This window comes from Silene latifolia, chromosome Y, assembly GCF_048544455.1.
Source record: "Silene latifolia isolate original U9 population chromosome Y, ASM4854445v1, whole genome shotgun sequence".
Taxonomy (NCBI): Eukaryota; Viridiplantae; Streptophyta; class Magnoliopsida; order Caryophyllales; family Caryophyllaceae; genus Silene; species Silene latifolia.
The window spans coordinates 462,948,815-462,969,766 of record NC_133538.1 but is presented as its reverse complement, the minus strand read 5'-3'; the positions used below and the strand labels follow the sequence as shown (position 1 = coordinate 462,969,766).

Here is a 20,952-nt window from a genome sequence, read left to right as displayed (position 1 = left end):
ATGGTCTTAAGCAAGCCCATAGGGCGTGGTATCAGTGATTTGCGACATTTATTCAGACCCAGGGATTCCGAAGCAGTATTTCTGATGCCTCCTTATTTATTTATCGGCATGGGCTTGACACTGCCTATTTACTTCTTTATGTCGACGATATTGTTATTACTGCTTCCTCTAACCGGTTTTTGCAGCATATTATATCATTTCTGTCTCATGAATTTGCAATGACGGATCTTGGTGCTCTTCACCATTTCCTTGGTATAACTGTTACTCGCTCCGCAACTGGCCTTTTTCTCTCTCAGGAACAGTATGCCAAATCCATCCTTGCACGAGCTTCTATGACCGGTTGTAATCCCACCACCACGCCAGTTGACACCTCGGCCAAGTTAAGTGCCTCGGATGCCCCCTATTGCTGATCCTGCCTTATATCGAAGTCTAGCAGGTGCTCTTCAATACCTTACTATTACTCGCCCTGACATATCTTATGCAGTTCAGCAGGTTTGCCTTTTTATGCACGACCTACGTGAGCCCCATATGCATTTTTTGAAGCGTATTTTACGTTATATCAAGGGCACATTGGAGTACGGTCTTACATTTTCCACTTCTAAGTCACATAAACTTACTGCTTATTCCGATGCTGACTGCGGTGGCTGCCCTAATTCCCGTCGCTCCACTTCTGGGTATTGTATTTTCTTGGGTGACAATTTGATTTCCTGGTCTTCTAAACGGCAACCCACTGTCTCCCGTTCTAGTGTCGAGGCCGAATATCGCAGTGTCGCCAATGCAGTGGTCGAGACTACATGGATACGTAATCTCCTATTTGAGCTTCATATGCCAGTTCGTCATTCCACTCTTGTGTATTGTGATAATATCTCGGCTGTGCACCTTTCTGGTAATCCTGTTCAGCACCAGCGCACGAAACATATTGAACTCGATATACATTTTGTTCGTGAGCAGGTCCAAGTTGGACTGGTTCGTGTTCTCCATGTCCCTTCGCCGTTTCAATATGCCGACATTTTCACGAAGGGTCTTCCTCGACAGCTTTTTAACCAGTTTCGATCCAGTCTCAGCGTTCAGCCTCCTCTTGTTTCGACTGCGGGGGTGTAATAGTAAATAGATATTGTATATATATATTTATGTTGATATGTTCACACTGTATTACGCAAGTATATAATGTACACAAACCCTCATCATTATTTACGGAATACAATTACTTTCAGTCTCTAAACTTTATGAACTGCTAATTTATAAATTAATTTATTAGACAACTCCTCCTCACCCTAAGATTACAAAAAGTCGAATGAATTGGGACACTTATATAGTTATATTGCAAATTTTTATTTCAGGCGGGTTATTTTCCGTCTAAAATAAGATGGATCAAATGTAGTCATTTTAAGATAAAATGTTACTATTTTCTGATAAAATGTTACAAACATTTTGAGAGTAAAAAGTGACAATTTTAGTTATAACATTTTGTCATTGTTACATTTTACTAAAAAAATGATGACATTTGATCCGTCATATTGTAGTTATCTTATATATATATATATATATATATATATATATATATATATATATATATATATATATATATATATATATATATATATATATATATATATATATATATATATATATATATATATATATATATCATATAATGGGTTGAAACGCTGTGGATGCGCCACGTGTCCTATACAGCCTTAATGACAAGTATTAATTACAGCTAATCATTTAATACAAACATAATAAATGATGTATAAATCACGGCAAAATATTAATTATAGTATAATAAATTTTATTATAAAATTACATTAAATGATTATGGTGATTTGATTCTAAATTTATTAAAAAAATATTTTGATAAAAATTCTAAAATGTAAATAATTACGTTCATTGCGAAAAATGCTTTCAATTAAGTATAATTTTCATTATATTTATTGAAATATTTTGATATGTAGAGATGATTAAAGTGAGTGTGTCACAATGTTTTACATTTACGTAAAAAAAAAACATTTTAAGAAAGTCATAAAAATTAGACCATCAAATCCATTAAGAAAAATTTATTTGGAAGATTCATTGTATTTATTAAAAACAGAACTTAAAGAAAAGTACTAAGAAATAAGTTTTTATAGTGTGGGAATGAAAAAAATATATATTGCGAGAAATTGAATACATATGAGATTTTTATAGGTTTAAATAGGGTGAAAACGAGTATGTGTATGAATATGTATGTACACAGTGAACGCGAGTGCATTGAAATAATAAAAACAAAAGTAATGATTATTAAGTAATATAGTATTATAAACGACATGAAAAAAATAGAAAATACGTTATATTTTCTTTAATATCTTCAATTAAATATGTATACATCAAGTATAAAATATCGCGTGATTATGACTAGATAAATATTACTTTTAGTTAAATATTTTATATGTTATACTTTAAATTTAAACCACAAAAATTAATATTTGAAACCTATTTTATTTAAAGATAAACTCTCAAACATCATTATATATAGTTGTTTAAAAATAACAAAAGGTGCAAATTTCTTATAGATATGTATGACCCATAGCACATGCAAGACACAATTAAAACATTTGAATAAGTTGAGTTTGGACCTTATATGTTTGATAGATAAATATCACGTTATACAAAAAAAAAATTAAAAATCACATAAAACTATATTCATATCATTTTGAGCAAATATTAATTGATTTGGAACATAATGTATTGTGAAATGATATAATTTGAGAACTTAATGTTGATTGTTGCATTATTCAAATAAATTTTATTTTAATTAATATGATATTTGATCAATCACTAATTTATTTATAAAACGTTAATCATGCATAATCAATTATCACTTATTAGTTTTAATTAAAATTATATGTATTTTATTTTAAAACATTGAAGTAAACCTAAGAAAATTAAATTTGAGAAAAATTAATTTATTTTTATTTATAAGTAAATATATTAAAGATCATATATAAATTATATTATTTTTCTTCAATTTTATTAATAAAATTTTAAAACAGGTCGCGTAAAGCGCGGTATACTACCTAATATATATGTAAAAACTAAAATAGATCTAACATTCTATGTATCATAAATCGATTCCATCATAAATCATAAAAGTATCATACGAATATAATTGCAAGTTGACGGGAGTGAGTGGAGCACTTGCGTGATTTGGATAATGTCAAATTGTAACGAGTAATGACACGGAGGGTATTTTTTTCACAAAATAAGCTATAAAGATGGCATTAAATGAAATAAAAATTCTCATTTAATATGACACTATCTGAAGTTAAGATGTGTCAAATATTATACCATTTGTGTATATAGAGTTAGGATCACATGAGTACACCCTATCTTTTTGAGTCCCGTGAATCCACTTATGTATCACACGCTCTACATAAAAATATCATGATTTTTTTTTTATGAATTAAAAAAAAAAAAATTAAGCTGTGATATTGTTTTTTATAACCCGTGATATTGTATCTGAGTCTGTGAGTCCAGTAAAAAAGTATCACAACTTATACAAAACAATATCACACCTTACAATAAACAATACCACTGGTTGTACTAAACAATATCACGGGTTATACGATACAATATCAAGAGTCAAACTTATATTAACTATAAACTTGTAGGAAGGCTTATGCCTAATCTTCACACGTATCAGCTGGAAGTAGTATAATTGTAGTGCTACTAGCAGCCGGATCTTTTTATAATGGATCTTTTCTGCACACGTACCCCTATTTATAACATGTCCCCTCAGCATCTATGAACGTTTAAAGGGATGGAGGGCTAATCTATAGACTATAGCCAGCCTATAGGTACTTAATTGAGTAATTAACTAGATTTCATGCCCGGGCGTTGCCCAGGTAATATCGTAACAGTTTCTTTAAATTAGCGACTTCAGATATTAGGTTAAAGTGGCTTTTTTGGACGACTATTTACCCACTTCTCGTACACATTGGTCAGAAGTAGAACTTCGGTGAATCTAATCTATAATGTGAAGAATATTAGCAAAACTTTTTTGGATAAGCGGATGAGGTTATACATATTGATTCTTGAGATCCAACATCAACTTTCTTAAGCAAAGTTAATAATTCATTTTATATCTGAAACTGTCCGCCATTAGATAAAGTAGATTTTAAACGTTATGTACAATTGAGCAACTTTTGTAAGTCGGTTTTATAATAACTATGTTCCTTAACTGTAGATTTTAATCGTAAAAAGCCACATAAATATAGTGTTACTAAACATCCTTACACGCACAAATAAAATTATACCTTAAGTGGTACAATAGCATCATACAACCAAGTTATATCTCATCGAGCTTATGTGTAATTTTTTTGAGCTTTCTTAAAGTTAACTTTTTTTATGTTTAAGTGAGTGAGTTCAGAAATTTTATGGTATAGCTCGACTTCTTTAAAACAAAACTCGAAAAGTTTATTATATAGCTCGGTTTCTAGAGCATACAACTGATTGTAGGATCTATTAACTGCTTACACGGGTAGCTATGTAAAATAATTCAAAATATTACATTTAGGTAGAACCTCTAACTCTCTAAGCTTATATGAATACAAAATTTAATTTTTAGCCAATTGGTACCTTGGAAGTGGTCTATAAATACTACTCCGAGTGGCTTGTTATAAGTATATACTTGTAACTTACACTCAAATACAAATGCTTAATGAATAATTCGTTCCCTCCTTTGCCTATAAGATTGGACCAATTAGTTTTTCAACACAAAATACCAATGACTCCTAATTAATTATCAACAGTGAGCACTAAATATTTGAAACACATTTTACGAATCACAACCAAAACCTCTTTTTTGTAAGTGTTATGGTAGAGTACTCAAATCAAATTGAGACAAAAGCTCATTAGATGTCTAGCTAATACTCCGTAGATGTATTTAAACAAATAGGGCATACATACACAAATTCTTATTTAGACATATAGAAGACTATTCTTGTTGGAAATCACTCCATTTAGGAGTAATAATAATAATATTTAGAAGTCACAAATTCTCATTTAAGACGGTCTTAAACTTAAAACGGGAAAGTCTCAAATTCAGGATCTTCGGCTGCACGGATTTCCTGGGAAACGAAGTCATAGGCGAGACAAGCTTTCTTAACCAGTAGCTAGGAGCCTATTGACTTTCTGTTATATCTTTGCGAATTATCTTCTTGTTACGATCTTTATGTTCATAAATCCACATTTTTTTCGAAGTTCAAATTTGAACCTCGAAAAAAATGTTCATTTTTATATAAATAAATCGGGTTCTAAGGTTTTGTTTTGGAGCGACTCATTATCATTATTCATATGTAGCATTTTCTGTTGGACCTTCTTCCTCTTCGAGCTATAAATAGCCTCGGCTTATGGGTGAATAAGCCCGAACACATTCCAACTAATTCCCGCACATGTTAAGTTGCCTAGGAAATGTCAAAGTTTTATCTTTATTATCACCAAGTGATATGACCCGTCTTAAGCAAGACTTAATTATCAACAAATGGTATAACCCGTCTTAAGCTTAAAACTGGCAATAGCAAGACTTGGATAGAAGTTGTTGACTTGTGCTTAGCTATTTAAGCTTTATAAGCTTAAAAAATACTTAACCGAGTTAATTTCGCCGCCATCTTCTACGCCGCCATCGAACTCAAATCGCACATCATCCACAAACAGGCTATTAATTAAGCCCTTGATAGCCCAAATGGCCAAATCATCAACATTCAATTCATCATTGTAATCAATATAATCACCATCAAATCCGCACCCAGAATCCCGAGTTTCATACGAACTACTAAACTCTATTATTATTATTACCTTCCTTGATCCCATTAATTCTATTGACACATTCAACTTTTGCCGTCAAAACACCATTCAAATCCTTCAACCCATCTTATAGAAACCGGGTTTAACTGTACTTTCTTGTTCCGCTTCTTCTTCCCATAGTACTTCTCGATGACGATAGCATAATTGGATTCAGAACACCATGCTTGTGGTATGTTGGGCATATCATGACTATATAAGATTACCATAACCTCGACGTCGCAATGCGTGGCAAGTCGCTTAGCCGTGGACCGTGGTGCTCGATTCTTGCTAAAACTGTTGTGTATATACAATAAGGATATCCAGTTCCTCCGTGGCTATATAGAAATGTTACTTGACCACAATGTGATACCGCTCTTTACTCTATACTTAGTTGTTCTTTTCGTTCTCATTCCTTCGTTAAGTGGCGGGTATCATACATACACTCTTCCCGGATTAACCTCTTCCTAGATTAAAACCATATCTATATACACAACTCATAAGACCGTTTTTTCCGCAAAATTCAGAACATCCCATAGCTTAAAAACCCGAACTTTGATTTCCCCGTTTTCATGTCTCCGTAAGTTCGTTGATCAGTGTATAACAACTTATCCTACATAATAAATAGTAGTTGAATCATATTTATGGTCACGTAATATCTATATCTATATATATACAAAACATATAAAGAACATATTAATAAACATATAAAAAACATATTAATCAATGATCATGTGCCATTGTAGAGAAACGAAGAAGGAGAAATATTTATGCGGTCACGGTGTGAATTAATATGATAGATGAATCTACATATCTATATATATATATATATATATATATATATATATATATATATATATATATATATATATATATATATATATATATATAGCGTTGTATTGCGGGGTTGGTAGAAGTTTAGTAGAAGTCCAATTGTATGTCCCCCGGGGAGGAGTGAATGTTTAGTAGAACTGTTTATTAGGTATAGTTTCAAATATTAGAGGGCTAATTATTCATATTTTTTATTATTTAAAATACATCTTTTTATCTAATTTGTTTTATTCATTAATTATTTGGTAGGTATTATTTTTGGAGTAGGACACTTGTTAATTTAATATTCAATTCAAAAAATACACATTATTTATTAGACAAAAGCAGTAGCCAATGAAATCGCTTCAAAAGTTCCTCTTTTAAGTATATATATTGATTGATAGTCAGTCACATGAATCGTATAACTCGTCTAAGAAGCAACCTTAACCACTTTACTCCTTTATCTCCATTGTGCTTGTTTACAGACAAACTGGATATATTATTGCTAATCATTTTATTTCACTTTACCTAAGCATACAACATCAGGTTTAAGAAATGTCTCTCTTTTCTTAAGTACTACGAGTATTATTTTCTTAGGATGAAAAGCCTGATGATTTATTCAAAAGCCTGTTATACAAGCAATGTATATATTCCCTTTATGTAACAAAGCATTCTTTCTATCCAACAAAATCTCTTTCTACTTTCTAGCATTGCTCTTTCAGGATTAACTATCATAAAGTATGAGGTTCCAACGATGCCTTGGCTTAACCATTAAGTTCGAGGAGGTAAGATCCTCTATAAAAACTGAGTGACAGCAACACTCGAATCCAGAATTCAGACTAACCAAATCACTCAGCAATAAAATCCATGTCACGTTTACGGGGTTTTTCATGTTTCATTTCTCTACTGGTTTCCATCACTTTAACAGGTATTTAATTTTACATGCATTCTTTCACAAAAATGTTAATGATCCTGCATCATAATTCATAAAACTGAGACTAAGAAAACAATTTGTAATCTTAACTTTGCAGCTGCAGTTCAACTGATAGTAGTTAACAACTGTAATGGTGAACTGTGGCCTGCAATACTAGGAAACCCGGGTAAAGAAAACCCGAAAGATGGGGGGTTCCTTCTAAACAGTGGTGAGGAATTAGTCCTCGACCTTGCGGACAAATGGTCGGGTAGGCTATGGGGAAGACAAGGCTGCAACTTCGACAATGAAGGAAAAGGCGAATGCCAAACCGGTGACTGTGCCGGACAACTCAAGTGTCGGGGAACAAGTGGATCCCCACCAGCCACAGTTGTTGAAATGACATTCGGAGCCCCTGCTTAGGTAAAGTGAAATAAAATGAACTGCGCCTGGTGGACGGGTTCAACCTGCCAGTCTCAATGAAGCCGGTTGGAGGCGGGGTTGGATGCTTAGGTAAAGTGAAATAAAATGAACTGCGCCTGGTTTGGCATTCTGCAATAGCGATTAAGCGTGTTGTGGTTGTATGACTTGTATCATATGTTGTGTGTTATACTTGACCATGGTATGGATCAATTGATTTTGCCCCTGGTGTTATGCTTGGTTGGAAGTTGTAATTTTGAACATCTGCTCATATTATTTTCTGATGATTCTTCTTTCATGCGATATATTATTTGATGGTTATTTTCTGATGATTCTTCTTTCATGCGCTGAAATATAATATCCAGTATAGCCTCCATGGACGCATGCTACATCTCATTTGCATTGCCGTTCAAAATTAAAAATATTCGTGATATTGTTATGTGTAGTGCGTGATACATAAATGGACTTATGGGACTCAAATATATAGGTGGACTCACCGGATCTTGCCTCTGTGTATATATATGATAAATATATAGCTTTTTCCTATTCATTCCTATCTATACAAGTGATATGTAAGTCTTAAGGCGGATAATATCATCTTAACTCTTAAGGGAGACTTACTGTAAATGAAAAAGGCATGTTACTAATTCTTAGATTACACGAAGTCCTAGGAGAGATAGTCTTTGGGTTAGTTAGGAGACCATTTTTTCGTATTTTTTTATATATTTTTTTGTAAGCCATTTATTATTAATAATGGTTCAAAATAATTCTTTCATTAAGTACATGTAATCATAAAAAAAACATATCCAATTTATTGTAAATATTAACCTTTCATTTTATATTTTTATATTTATGAAGAGGGGATTCAGCAGTCGCCTTTGGAGAAGACATAGCCTCAGACCATAAAACTCCGCAATATTGCTTTTGGAGAGGCTTGAACTTGATTTCCTTCGAAATTTTACCAAAGTTTTAACCACTAAACTCTACCCTTTTGGGCATAACCTTTTATATTCGTGCATAGTTTTTATGTCATACATACCATTTTATGAGTTTTCATACCGTGAGAGACCGTCTCTCAGAAGTGTCAAGAAACCATCTCAACTAGACCTGTCAAACGGGTCGGGTAAGAGTACGGGTCGGATCGAATACGGATCGGGTCATACGGGTCACAGGTCGGGTTAGGGTCAGAATACGGGTCAAAAAGTAATGTCTAACGTCTTTTTTAAACGATTTTTTTAATTTAAAAAATATTTTTTGAAAATGTAAAACATAATTAAAATTAATATATTAATCATATTCAACGTTTTTATTAAGTATATTGACAGAATTATAAAAATAAACTTTTTTTTAATAATTATTTTATTATTAAATATTATAAAAGTTATAGTATATAAAATTGACTTTTTAGTTGTGTTTGTATTATAAGTAATAAAAAAAAATTATTTTTTAATTATTTTTTCAAATATAACATATAAATATTAATATTTTAATAAAATTATTGATTTACCTTTGACCCAACGAGTCGACCCGTTCAGGTCGGGTCTCGACCCTAAAGTAACGGGTCGTTTCGAGTTTAGGTCAAACGGGTTGTGGGACGAAAAAACCGGGTTTGTAACCCTAAAAAACGGGTCGGGCGGGTCGGGTTTTCGGGTCGAGACGAGTTTGACAGGTCTAATCTCAAACAAAAACTTAGGCTGATGGTTGGAGTCCCAAAATCGGTTTTATACTCTAACATGCCCCCTCACACGAATGCCCTTTAGGCTTGAAATGTGGATGCAACTACATGCCTCCCCCCATACCTGGTGCTAATGTTGCACTTTAGAATTGAAGGGGATGGGATTTGAACCCGACCTTTTGGTCAAACTGCTCTGATACAGACAGGCTAATCGTATACCTACCAAAAATAACCAACTGGCCTCTAACTAATATAGCTATGGAAGTCGGGATCGTATCCACAGGGAGGTAAGATATCTGTTAAAGGTCCGTCTATTAGGTCACAAAATGGGGGTTTGATTTTTGATTTCTAAACTAATAAAAGATTAAGGGAAAGAGAAATTAAACAAGAGTAGTAAAAGTGAGAAAATGTAATAAAGATGATCAAATAGGGAAAGTATGCCAGGATTTCGGTTCACCATGGTAGTCTATCGACTTAGCTGCAAATAGCCTAGACAATCTACTGTGAGAAGGATACAGGAAAGGTTCTTCCGGTCCACCTTCTATCCTAGAACTCCACTAATTTAACTTCCATCCTCATTAGGTTAGTCTACTGTTCATAGCAGGTCTATTTAATCCAATCTTCCGATCCAGGAGTATAATTAACCAGATTAAAGGTAACTTAGAAGCGTGCACTCAACTAAGTTGATATTATAGTTAAATTTCTATGGGACAGATTCTCACAAATGAATCGTCTAGTCTATTCGCAACATCGTCACAATCCTACCAAGGATTCCCTAATCCCGACATTAAAGGAATTAGCTACTCATAATATTAATGGTGTCAACAATAACAATAACGAGTGTACTAATCAAAGGCATGATGAAATAATGATAACTGAGCATAAACTAAATTAGGCCATAAATAATAGAGAGAAAACAAAGATTAAAGTAAACAAAGTAAATAAGATTAAGATCAGGGAAGAAAGAATGATTACAATCAAAAGCAATCCGGCGTAAAGATCAATCCACAAGCAAAGTACGAGATTAAGAGATTAAGCAGTAGGTTTAGAAGCAAAAGTAGAAGAAGAGTATGTGAAAAGGATCCCTAATGACCTAATTAACGTATGCTTAAATAGGAAAATAAAGACTTAACAAAATAAAACTAACATGGGTCATTAAAGCCCGTGAAAGATAGCAAATCACTCGATCGAGTGAATTCAGACCACTCGATCGAGGTCTTTTCCAGCTTTTCCTCTCGATCGAGTAAATAAAGTTCTCGATCGAGGAACTCCAGGAATCAGCATTTCGATCGAGCATGTAGAAGTACTCGATCGACCTCTCGTGTCATTCAAACCACTCGATCGAACCATAAAGCTTCTCGATCGAGTGCTTTTCTTCAGATCAGCCTCTTAAGTTGTCTTTGACCGCTTCGTTGACCACCCTTCCCGAACTCCAAGGCATATTTCTTGCACTAACATTCCCGTCTCCTCATTATGCATGCTAAATGGGACGAATAAGACGCGGTTTCACCACTTTCAGGTTCATTTCTGCAATTTAGACAAAACAAACCAAAGTAGCCAATTTGGGGCATTTTGCAATACATAACAGTACAAAAATGCGTAGAAATACGTGCAATAAAAGGCTAAAAAGACTATATAAATTGCACGTATCAAAACGATGAACCGTCTGTTGATCGCCAGCTTGCTGCAATTCCAACCTATCAAAACGAGCATTCATGGCTTCCAGTTGAGCCACAACAGCATTGTCGACCGAATGCACCATCCGAATACCGTCCCTTGGGTTCCTATATTTAGCACAATGGGTCGCCATCTCTTCAATAATACCCCATCCCTTATCATCATCAATGTTCTTTTGGAATCTCCCATTGGATGAGGCGTCTTGTATAGCTCGGTAGTCATCATACAACTGGTTGCACAAAAACCACTGATCAAATCCATGGTGAGGAAGAGACCTCACCAGCTTCTTGAATCGACAGCAAGCCTCATAAAAATTCTCATCAGGGGCCTGTTTGAAACTCGTAATCTTCCCCCTCAGCTGATTAGTGCGCTGTGGAGGAAAGTATCTTTTGTAGAAGGCAAGTTCGAGAGTCTCCCAGTTGGTGATACCAGCAGCAGTCCGGTCAAGATCAGTCGGCCACTCACGGGCTGCGTCAGTCAGAGAAAAGGGAAATAGCACTTCCTTTATCTTGTCTTGAGTTACTCCCTTAGTAGATGGAATAGTAGAGCAATAGTCAGTAAAGACTTCCATATGCTTTCGCGGATCTTCACCCGCCACACCTCGATAAAGATTTCTTTCCACCAGATTTATATAAGACGGACGGATATCAAAAGTATTACCATCCTCTGTCGCGAGCTGAAAACCCTTTGGAATCGAGTCAGCTGTGGGCTCTGAGTGACTCGCTATGTTAGGCATCTTTACTGGCTTGTTAGCAGAAATAAGATTGTCTTCTCCACAAGACGGGTCTTCTGCGAATAAGAAGTGTTGTAGCTCGGGCTCGAAAGTACTCAAGTCTTCCTTTCGAATTTCTCTTTGCAAACGAAGTCTATGCCGAAATAGTCTTTCTGGCTCAGGATCAGCTGGAACTAGTTCTGACCTGTTCGACCTGGGCATACACAACACTGAAAGAGATAAGTGAGAACTGTCTCAAGGAATAAAAATTCCCTGAGACGGATAAAAAATAAATGAAACAAAAAAAAACAGAAAGGGATATTGCCTCCCCGGCAACGGCGCCAAAATTGGACAGGCTAATCGTATACCTACCAAAAATAACCAACTGGTCTCTAACTAATATAGCTAGGGAAGTCGGGATCGTATCCACAGGGAGGCAAGATATCTGTTAAAGGTCCGTCTATTAGGTCACAAAATGAGGGTTTGATTTTTGATTTCTAAACTAATAAAAGATTAAGGGAAAGAGAAATTAAACAAGAGTAATAAAAGTGAGAAAATGTAATAAAGATGATCGAATAGAGAAAGTATGCCAGGATTTCGGTTCACCATGGTAGTCTATCGACTTAGCTGCAAATAGCCTAGACAATCTACTGTGAGAAGGATACAGGAAAGGTCCTTCCGGTCCACTTTCTATCCTAGAACTCCATTAATTTAACTTCCGTCCTCATTAGGGTAGTCTACTGTTCATAGCAGGTCTATTTAATCCAATCTTCCTATCCAGGAGGAAAATTAACAAGAATAAAGGTAACTTAGAAGCGTGCACTCAACTAAGTTGATATTACAGTTAAATTGCTATGGGACAGATTCTCACAAATAAATCGGCTAGTCTATTCGCTACATCGTCACAATCCTACCAAGGATTCCCCAATCCCGACATTAAAGGAATTAGCTACTCATAATATTAATGGTGTCAACAATAACGAGTGTACTAATCAAAGGCATGATGAAATAATGATAACTAAGCATAAACTAAATTAGGGCAGAAATAATAGAGAGAAAACAAAGATTAAAGTAATCAAATTAAATAAGATTAAGATCAGGGAAGAAAGAATGATTACAATCAAAAGCAATCCGGCGTAAAGATCAATCCACAAACAAAGTACGAGATTAAGAGATTAAGCAGTAGGTTTAGAAGCAAAAGTAGAAGAAGAGTATGTGAAAAGGATCCCTAATGACCTAATTAACGTATGCTTAAATAGGAAAATAAAGACTTAACAAAATAAAACTAACACGGGTCACTAAAGCCCGTGTAAGATAGCAAATCACTCGATCGAGTGAATTCAGACCACTCAATCGAGGTCTTCTCCAGCTTTTCCTCTCGATCGAGTAAATAAAGTTCTCGATCGAGGAACTCCAGCGATCAGCATTTCGATCGAGCATGTAGAAGTACTCGATCGACCTCTCGTGTCATTTAAACTACTAGATCGAACCATAAAGCTTCTCGATCGAGTGCTTTTCTTCAGATCAGCCTCTTAAGTTGTCTTTGACCGCTTCGTTGACCACCCTTCACGCACTCCAAGGCATATTTCTTGCTCTAACATTCCCGTCTCCTCATTATGCATGCTAAATGGGACGAATAAGACGCGGTTTCACCACTTTCAGGTTCATTTATGCAATTTAGACAAAACAAACCAAAGTAGCCAATTCGGGGCATTTTGCTACACATAACAGTACAAAAATGCATAGAAATACGTGCAATAAAAGACTAAAAGGACTATATAAATTGCACGTATCAGATACTATGTCAAGAAACCATCTCAACCAAAATCTTAAACTGATGAAAAAGACCTACTTAATCATTAGAATAATCATAACACATAAAGTGTAATAAATAATTTCATTTGTCAACAATGTTTTCGTATGAATCATTTCACCCTTTCATTGTGACATTTCAAAATGCAACTTCGATAAATATACGACAATCTCACATTAATAAAGAAAACATTTTTTATGAGATATGACTAAAATCTTACAAAGATTCTTAAATTAAAGTTACAAAATAATAAAATATACAAAAATTCTCATTGAAAATGGGCATATCCGTCACAAACTGAAAACGGGTCAAATAATACCCAAGTGGGAAGATAAGACAAAAGCAAAACGCTACTCCCTAGGCATTCTACTTTTGTCGTATCTACCGACTTGGGTATTACTTGACCCGTCTATCTTCAGCTTGTGACGGATATGTCCGTCTTCAATAAGACTTATTGTAAAATATATAGTATATTTGCAGTTAGTTAATAAGAAAATTAATCATATACATGGGTAGAACACCATACAAACAAAGTAATATATAGTCCCGATCGTAAAAACATGTTTTTTGTTGCTACACTATATACGCACAAATAGGATTATACATCCAGTTGTATCATAAGCATTGTACAACCAAGGTATAAGAATCTGAGCTTATATGTATTCTTTCTGAGCTAATTCAAAGTTTATGTTTTTAATGTGTAAATGGATGAGTTCAATACTTTCTAATAAAGCTCATATTCTTTAACATAAAGCTCGAATACTTTATTACAAAGCTCAGATTCTACACCGTACAACATATACAACTAGTTGTATAAACCATGAATTGATATGTAGCTGGTATGCTTGACAATGGGCTTTCTTTAATACTTCTCCGTTCCAATGAGTTGTATATGCTTGCTTTATATACGTACATCAATTATCAATGCATATTTTCTTTTGCTCATATCTTTAGTTACACATTACTAAAAATTATAAAAATTTGATATTAATAACGTACTCGATAAGACAATTTCAAAAAGATCTCACATGACTATCTTTTATGTTATATATTAGAAGTTATAATGAAGATTCTCCTTACTTATGGATAATGCCTAAAAAACAAATGTATATAACTCATTGAAATGAATGAAGTATAATTATGGATAGTGCCTAAAAAACAAGCATGAACTTTTCATAGGAGTTCTACTTTTTTATGCTACATAACAAAAGCATGAGTGCTCGTATACTTTATTACAATTTGAATTGTTTAAGTACTTCGTAATTCGTATTAAATACCATTCTTGCCAAACTTGAGCATGTAAACAAGAACATAATGCACTTCTATTACAATTTTTTTATGACATGGAAATCGCAAATTTTGAGTACCGTTGGAAACCATGGAGGCATGGAATATATTTATATCGAGGTAATTTTATGGTGGGTTGGCATTAGACTACAGACTATCTCATCATTTGGCATAGTTAGAGATAATTAGAAGAATGTTTATGCACAAATATTTTTATAAGATAATTCTATGTAAGTTTAATATGAAGAATGTTTGGATCACATAATCGATGTTTGTTGATATGATAATGGGTAGAGATCCTCCTACCCTATCAAACAAATTCTCAACTAGTAAGGGTAGTCGAGGTCGAACCATAAGGAGATCAAGTATTGAGTACTAGTCTTATCTTAAATTATGAGTTAGCTACGCGAATCACAAAGTTGGTTGATATTAAACTACTTAGGGAAATTAACAACTAAGACTACTAAATGAAGAAAGCAAGTAATAGAAATGGTAATGGTCTAAACAATAAATAAAGGCCTAGGATCCGATTTTGCCCACCAACATGCTCATTTACTAAGATAATTCATGTTAATTAGTCGTTAAGGTTAAGTGTAAGGGGGAAAACGCCTCTAATTCGCCTATTAACTCCCTCCCGGGCTCATAATAGCACACTAGTATCCCCGACTCACCTCCCTCCCGGGTTCGTGACTCGGACTCCCTAATTCAATACCCAAATACTCAAGTATAGGTCAAGGTTATTAAACTCGCGTTGGTTTCTGAAGAGTTTAGGATTCAAGTACCTAAGAGGGGGAGGGGTGAATTAGGTACTATTTTAAAATTTTCAACTTAGTCTTTATTGAATTAAAGCAAGTTGGTTGATAATGTGAGGAACAAATGGAGGGAAGCAAACTAGGGTTTAGAAGTCAAGGCATGAGGTAGAAAACAAATAATTTTGACTTGCCCAAGTTTCCACAAAATAGAGCATTCTTCCAAAGGTTAAAGAAGAAAAGGAGCTTTGTTACTATCTTGAAAGGGCCTTTGAAAATCAGTCAAGGTAAGATGGACAATCAAGTGAGGACATTTTAGAGGAACAAATTTGGAATGAAACAAGTTCTTCTTTCTAAAAATCATGATGAAAATTATTGTCACTTTGAGTTAAGACCTTTTGAAAGATGCCAATAGAATATCCTTTTCTTAAACAATAACCTTTTACAAGATTCAAATATCAGAAATGTGTATTTCAAAATAAAAGTTTGTATTTTCGAAATATGAATATTTTGAAAATGAAGACTTCTTCCAAGTGACACGAGTTGAAGCAACGGCCTGGTCGATGTTGCCTTAGTAAGTGATTGTTGTTCAACAACAGTCTTGCTTACTGTTGCCTTAGTACTACACCCTTTTACCTTTACATAAGTGACTCATTATTACAACACAATCCTTGGGTAGCTTGTTCAACACGTTTCGACCACAATCACTTGATAATCACTTGATTCGGAGGTTGGACTAAATCCTGAAATAAAACATCTTAAGGCAAGATTAGAGTGGGTTTGTCATCATCAACAAAAGTGTTCTAACAAATTCCCCCTTTGATGATGACAAACCCTAATAAATGAATGTTCCAAAAAGAATTCCCCCTCAATTGGTTAGTCCAACAATAATCATGAAAATAGAATCAGTGGGCTAAACTTATAAGGTCACAAATCCTAGAGCAAGGTTACTGTCAAATTTATTCTACCACAAGACAAGAGATTAACCAACTAGCAAGTAACCCTCTTGACATCATCATACAAGGAAATACTAACCCCGGACACAGAATAAACATGCATGTTACGTCACACAAAAGACAACCAAATTTGCAATAAAATGACAAGGTCAACATTTAACAAGGTTCAAACAAAGTTTAAACAGCAAGTTCGGTACGGCTAATGCATAGTTTAAAGAGTACACCACCAAAATAGATAAAAGCGGGGTAGGGGCAAAGGTGGCAAACAAAATGGTTAGGCTGATTTTTAGGAGTTAATATGGGTTTAGTGGGTCGAAACAGGGAGCCCATCCAGATCATCATCATCTTCCGAGCCTTCGACAGTTCCTGCATCACCATCCTCAGATTTCTCTTGAAGTAAAGCAGAGATGATAGCAACCTCACCTTTGAGGTAATCAAGAGTAGACTTGATGAGTTCCACATCCTTTTTCAGACCCGGTAGACACGCAACGTCTTCCTTAACCCGAGCCAAGGTATCAAGAACCGAGGACTGATACGTGCCTAATGTATAGTCTTTTTAGCCTATTTCAGCACATATTTCTATGCATTTTTATACTGTTTTTATGGTATTTTGCCCCGAATTGGCTACTTTGGTTCGTTTTGTCCATTTTGTAGAAATGAACGCGGAAGTAGTGGAATCGTACTCTTTTTCATCCTTTTTGCATGCATTTAGAGGAGACGGGATTTTCCAGAGTGAGATACGGTGTTTGGAAGCCTCATGGCACGGATTACGAGGCATTAAGGCGCGAACTTGAGCTGAAATGTAGTCAAAGTACTCGATCGAGCTGTTTTACCACTCGATCGAGTGGTTTCTGCATCCTAGAATGGTCGATCGAGCACTTTATACTCGATCCTTAACTTGCAGAAAGACCATCTACTCGATCGAGTAACTTTCTGGTCGATCGAGTAGATTTGGTTGAGGTTTTGCTCGATCGAGTGGTTTTAATCCACTCGATCGAGTGGTTTCGCTGATCATGGGCTTTAAACAGCCCGTGTGTTATTTATTTTCGTAAAACTAATTTACTTTGCTATTTAAGCCTACATTAGTTAGGTTATTAGCATCAGTTTTACTTACTACTTAGCATCTATCAAAACTTTTACTGCATATTTTCATTCTTTTCTACTGTAACTTTATTTCGGGATTGCTTTCGCTTGGAATTTGTGTTCTTTACGCCGGATTCGCATCGATTGTAATTCTTTCTCTTCCTTTATTAATAATTACTCTTTTGTTTGCTTTAATCTCTTGTTTCGTTGCATTTAATCTTTGCCCTAATTTACTTTTATGCAATTTATTGTTTATTTCATAATGTTTATTGCTGGGAATTTAATTGTTGTTAGTTTAATTAGCGATATGAGTAGCTAAACCCCTTTCATGTTGGGATTAGGGGATTTGCGGTAGAAATGTGACGATGTAGTAAATGAATTAGATGAATTAATTGTGAGACCATGTCACCATAGCAATTTAATTGTATTTATTCGACTTAGTTGAGTGCACGCTTCTATGTCATCCTTTAATCTGGCTAAAATTACTCCTAGATCGAAAGATTGGACTAAATAGGCCTGCTATGAACAGTAGACTACCCTACTGAGAATGAAAGTTAAGTTAGTGGTAATTTAGGATAGAAAGTGGACCGAAAGGATCTTCAGCATCCGTCTCGCATATAGTTCGTCTGAATCATTTACAGCTGAGTCACTAGACTATCGTAGTGAACCGAATTCCCGACATGTCCCTTCTCTCTTGATAGTTTAAACTTATTTCTCGCTTTTACTGCTCTTTACTTTATTTCTCTTCCTTCAAACCTCGTAGTTTAGCAACCAAATCAACGGCCCTCTTTTTGTTACCTTAAGATTAGAATTAGGCAACTGATAATTGCACCGCCTCCCTGTGGATTCGATAATCGACTGCCTCTACTACATTTTAGTTGAGACCGTTAGGTTTTATCTTTGACAAGGTACACGATAGCCGTGTCAAATTTTGGCGCCGTTGCCGGGGAGGCAATTGTTTAAATTATTAGTTGTTTTATTTTTAGTCTTCCTTTTAGTTTAAGGGGCATCCGTTCCTTAAACTATTCTTATATTCTATTTGTAGTTTCTTCTTATGCGCAGGTCACAGGGTGGTGAACTACTACCGATCAATCCTGAGATTGAGAAGACTTTGCGTGAGTTGAGGCGATCATCTAGGATATTGCCGACAGAAGAACAGCTGAGTACTCTGTCTAATTACTACGAGAACGCTCTGTTTGAGGAGGATCTACTTTCATCTCCTATTTCTAATTCATCAGCTGAGACCGTCACTTCTCCGGACTTTCTAGAAATGGCCGAAGAAGCAACTATTTCCAGTCACTCTGAGCCGACAGCTGCGAATCTCTATAAGGGATTTACATTACCTGGGGAGGCAAGAAAATTCGAGCCGAAGCCGTCCTATATCAATTTGGTTGAGAGAAACCAATTCGGGGGAGCTGCAAATGAAGATGCAGCCAAGCATATGGAGACTTTCATTGATTATTGTTGTTCCATACCCCCACCAGCTGGCGTGCCCGGATCAGATAAAAGAAACCATGTTTATTTTCTCACTCCGCGATGCTGCAAGGGAGTGGTATAGGGATCTAGACCGATTTTGTTCATGGGATAACCGACCGGAATTCGGCGGCTCGGCGTTTTACAAGAAGTACTTCTCTGCCTCGAAGACTAATGCCATTAGAGCTCAGATCACGAGCTTTAAACAGGGTCCTGATGAGAACTTTCATGAAGCATGGGTCCGTTTCAAGAAGCTGGTGCGAACTATTCCGCACCATGGGTTCGAAAAGTGGAGTCTATGCAATCAGTTCTATAACGGGTTGTATGACGATCAGAGGGCAATCTTGGATGCTGCAGCTAGTGGCCGATTTGCTGAGAATATGGGAGAGACTAAGGGGTGGAAGATCATTGATGACTTAGCCACCCATAAAGTTGAGTATGGGAATTCCAGAGGGAATCAAAGGAGGAGTCTTTGAATCCCCTTCTCGTATTTTGCATTAGAGGCTCTCACGGCGAGATTCGATAAGTATGAGTTGGGAGGAGCCTCGAAAGGAGGAATCTACCATGTGAATGCTGTTTCAGACGGTCCTTTCATCTGTAAGAGATGTGGAGGAGAGGGACATGTTTCAGATAATTGTCCACATTCATATGAGTCTTGTACTGTCTTTCAACATTACAGGCAGACAAACACCTATTATGAGCCGAACGTCCACCCCAATTTGAGGTGGAGTAGTCAAAATGTGCTCAATCCTACTCCTCCTCCGCACCAGCAGCAGCCGTATGTCCCTCCACACAAGAATCAACAAGGCTTTCAGAAGCCCTCTTCTTTCACTCCTTCTAATCAAGCTGCATCATCTTCCGGTGGGGTGAGTGAAATAAGTGAGATAAAGTCTATGTTGCAATCCATTACAAAGCAGTTTCAGCTGAGTGATCAACAAAAAGATGCGTCCATTAAGGCACTTGAAACTCAAGTTGCCCAACTAGCCGCGAATCAATCCTCGAGAAAGCAGGGTCATTTACCGACTCAAAATGAGAAGAATCCACATGAGACGGTAAATCTGATAAATTTGAGAAGCGGTCTTTCTTATGAGGGACCGGAAGTGATGAAATCAGACTCGAGGAAGGCTAAAACTGATGGTGAACAGTGTTCTGTCAAAAAAAAATAAGCTCACGGCAAAGCAAGTGCTCGATCGACTGATTACAGGTGGTCGATCGAGCAGAACTAGAGACGAAAGTGCTCGATCGAGTGGTTTTTCCACTCGATCGAGTGAACAGGAAGAGCAGACTGGTCGATCAAGTAGTTTTTCTACTCGATCGAGTGAAGCAGAAAGTGGAGTTGCTCGATCGAGTGAAAATTTCACTCGATCGACTGATATTGATGAGGAAACTGCTCGATCAGATGAGGAATTTGGTCGATCGAGTAGTTTTGATGACGGGAAGCTTGTTTGAGAGCCTGCTAGTGCTCGTTTTAGCGAGGAATCACCGGAAAGACCTCGTTCGAGAGGTAAGAAGCGTCCAAAGGATACAGAACTTGCACCGGAAGATACATTGGAAGGGAGAAACAAGG

The 20,952-nt window shown here is 35.7% G+C and overlaps 1 non-coding gene across 1 annotated transcript; it reads right to left on the bottom strand.

Moving 5' to 3' along the window:
* Window positions 1-19,561: 19,561 nt before the first annotated feature.
* On the bottom strand, window positions 19,562-19,668 carry LOC141636295 (small nucleolar RNA R71). The gene has a single exon (XR_012540916.1). It is a non-coding gene; the product is annotated as a small nucleolar RNA R71 (small nucleolar RNA).
* Between the last annotated feature and the right edge of the window lie 1,284 nt (window positions 19,669-20,952).